Below are 3,998 nucleotides of genomic sequence, written 5' to 3' on the forward strand. Positions count from 1 at the left end.
CATTGAACTGAGCCTCTCAGGTGTTTTCTAGGCTTCAGTACAGTAATCCCACTGGTAAAACAACCTCAGGAAAATCTCAGCCAGCTCAGAGCAGCCCAAGGCTCAGTCCACAGTGACCACAAGGGCTTGTAGGCGTGATGGGGAGCAGCAGGTGGCAGAGTTGGATCTGCTTTAGTGTCCCTGAAAACCACCGTGATCCTTGGCATCTCTGGCATCTGGCAGTGCTGATGGGGAGCTGTGTCCTGACCTCTGGTCTGTGCCACTGACCAGGTCTGCAAAGGTCCTGGATAGCCCCCAGTGGGCCAGAGTCCCTTCTCTTTCTCATGGGGAAGGAATCTTTGTGTTGTTTCACACAGTGCCACATCTCTGTTCAGAAGATGCAGCTTTTCCAATGTCCTGAAATCCCCAGGGATGAAAAGTGCCGTTGTTACCATTCTTATTTCTATCAGAGTAGAAATGAGGTCAAAGCAGGGGCAAAGGTAAACTGGGCTTGGTTTTATGCATCAGACACAAAAGCAGCTCTTGGCACAGGTAGTTAACTGGGGATGGCTGAGAGATAAGGGAGCCAGAGGCCTTGTTCTCCTTCAGGAATTCCTTTTTTTTTGGCTATAGCCAATGTCCTCAGTGCAGGGTACATGGGAGACAAACCAGTGCTGCAGCCAACCCCAAATGACCTGCAGGGTTTTGCCATGAACAATTTGTCACACAAACTCGTGTGACTTACACACCAACCACTTTCACCTTTTGCACTCCAGGAGGTAATTTTTGAAGGTATTGCTATCTCCAAGAAATGCTGCTCCCAGTTTTCAGGTGGAAACCAGCCCTTTGTCAGTGATTATATCACAGGGAGTGATGTGCCTGCAGCGAGAGCTGGAGGAACAACACAAGCACTTTAACTCTTATTTCCATATTTTAAACACTTGACTAAACTTTCTCCCTATGCACAGAGCAAACTGTTGTGGTTGATCGTTCAGACAGCTCTGTCAGCCTGTGTTTCCATGAGCAGAGTCAGGCTGGGCTGTTGGGCTGTACCTGTCCCCTGATTAATGAGCCTTTTCTCTGTTTGGGCATTTCAGAGAAAATGCTTCTTTTCTATTTATAGGCAGTATTTGCCAAGCCACCTCTGTGGCATTGAAATTCATAATCAGCAAACTGCTACAGGGAAAAATATGTTCCAATTAATATTAAATGAACAATATGCTATTTTTTCCCTTTTTCTTTTTCAGAGCTCTTAATGAGGAAAATCAAAATAGCATCTTCCAGTGAACCAGTGCCAGATCTAAGGTGTTAAAAGTTGAAATCTGAACACAGACAAAGCATTCTCAATCCCCCAAATATCAACCCTGTTAACAGGAAAATGTCAAAAATGCCTCTGAGGTTTCAGATGGCCTTTTAAAAACAGAACACTGGCACCAAAACCCCAAAAAAATGAACCAGCTTGCTACCAAGCTGGAAGAAATTTCTTGGGTTTTTAAGGTGAATGTAACTTTGGCTTATAGTGCTGGTTTGACAGTCTCAGAAATCACAGGCATCTGCTTCTGCCTGGAGCTAAGACAGCAGGCGCAGAGGCAGAGTGAATTTATGCAGAGTGCTCTAATTTTATTCAGATTTGTTAGAATAAAAAAGTGAATTTAGCTTCAGACAGCGAGAAATAGCAGCTCTTAAATCATGGGTTTTACAGAGATTACTGCTGTGGAATCGAAATGGTTGAATTTGCCAGTTCCAGCGTTAAAATAACATTTGTCTTTCCTTAAAACACATCGAGTCACAGCAAACTTCCAGGCCTATTTTAAGGAGACTCACTGTTGGTAATTATTGCCTTCTTTTAGAATTCTGCAGAAATTCTTTCTTTATTTTCACATACCCTTTGGAATTCCCATGCCAGGAGTACAACAGTTTGCTTCGACAGGGTCAATATTGACATGCAGATTTGTTGTGGGATCAGTCACTGTATGACTAAGCTGAAATACCTGAGCAAATATTTCCTGAGAAACCAGCATTTATCACTGTCCTCAAACTCTGCTGGAAATGGCATCATAATATATACAACACAGCAGGCACCAGGACTGTATTTCCAGGGGAAAATTAGAAATTCTACAGCATGAGATGAATTACATATGATATGGCCCAAAATAAATTGAAAACAGTGGAAAGATTTCCAAATGGCTGTAAAAGACTTATGGTCAGGCTGTTACTATGCAGTGCTTAGAAGTGCAACTCTTGGGAATAAAAATGTTGCTATTTTAGACCATGATGATTCCCAAGAAGTCTCCCTTTTGTTGTGCCCACTTGTGCTCCAAAGTTTGGGGGGTATTCTCCCCTCTCTTTTTCTGTATAGATTAAATCACACCCTGTCCAGTTAGTCACTTTGACCCTTGAAACCAAGGACTGTCATGATTAGGTTGTGGTGGCAGATTGTTCCATAGCACCACCAAAGGTTTTTCCTTTGGTTTCAGAAGAAGAGACCCAAGGTGAAAGCTGGATACCTCCTGTGCCCTCTTCTCCTCCCACAGTGTTGGGATTTGTGTCCACAGAAAGGCAACAGAGCTGGAGAATGGTCTAGAGGGTAAATCCTAAGAAGAGAAGCTGAGGGAGATCAGCCTGGAGAAGAAGAGGATCAGTAGCACCACATGCTGGGCAGCTGCAATTAGGCAGTTTCTTTGCCCCCAAACTCCTTAACAGCACTCAGAGCACTGTAAATAGTCACAGAACTCACCCTCCCAGTACACACCAGTACAGCATTACAGCATCAGCACTTCTCTCTCCACAACTTCCAGGTGCCATTCTGGCCCCACTGAAGTAAAAGCCTCATTTATCCAAATCTGTTAGACTTGCAAAAAGATCCTCAGTTTGTCATTTCTTCCCCTTTCACAGATAACTAGTAATTCACTTGCACCAAAGCTTTTGCCTTCAGGAGTTTGATTTCAGTGGTTGTAATGTTTGCAGAGGTTATTTGAACATTTCTCCTCTCCACCTGGGAAACAAATTCCAAGAACTTGTGCCTTAAAAAATAAGCTTTGAAAACAAGACAGCTGTGGATCTGCACATCTACCCTCAGACATTTGGTTCATCAGCTTAAACCTCTGACAGGCTCTGGCCACCTACCTGTGGCAGCTAAATATACTCACATACAGTACAGGCAGAATGCAGAAAAACCTGCAAGTCTCCACTTACTAAACTAAGGGATCAGTTCCCTAATTCATCTGGGAAAAGTAATCAAAGGAGACTGGAATAGTCACATTCCAGCCAGCAGAAAAACAGGATTGTATTGTGTCTGTATCCCAAAATAAAGATCATGTGAATGTTCTACTTGGCCAAGAAAATGGACATAATTAGGAAAGAGAATCTTTTGTATGCTGATCTACTGATTGACATGTTCTGCCCTGTCTTGGGTATGTGCTAAGATGTGTAAATTACTGGAGTTTGGGGCTTTGGAGACAAATTTTACTCCTTTGTTGTTCAAAAACCTCATACAAACTAAGAGGGTTCTGCCTAAAATTTTAGATTTGTATCAGCAGATGTATTTCAGCCAACATGTACATAGTTCCTCAGTTAGGGAGGATGGAGGGAGGAAGAGAAAGAGAGAAATCTGAATTGCCACACACCTAATTTTACCTGCTAGGGCAGCAGTGTTTTCCTCAGCAAAGGCAGCTGCTGTTATTATAATTAATAAAAGCAAGAAAACCAATTAGAGCTTTACCTGGGTTATCATAACTAAAATTTTATCATCAAAGTCTAGAAAAAACACAGCAATAATCATATTTATTTTAGATAATGAATAAGAACTTATTTCACCGTGATAATACATTGCTGCCCACAGGTATGATAAAAATCCTGCTGTAAACCTGAGCTCTTGATGCCTCCTCCTCCTGATTTTCCTGGTTTAGTCACTCCACAAATAAATTTAAAAGGTGTTTGGGGCAGGGACAATTTATATCCATGTTGTAGCACACCTTGGATGCTGATGATAATTCAGCATAGAATCATAGAATCATAGA

Source organism: Acanthisitta chloris, unplaced genomic scaffold (assembly GCF_000695815.1).
Source record: "Acanthisitta chloris isolate BGI_N310 unplaced genomic scaffold, ASM69581v1 scaffold5803, whole genome shotgun sequence".
In the NCBI taxonomy this organism is placed as follows: domain Eukaryota; kingdom Metazoa; phylum Chordata; class Aves; order Passeriformes; family Acanthisittidae; genus Acanthisitta; species Acanthisitta chloris.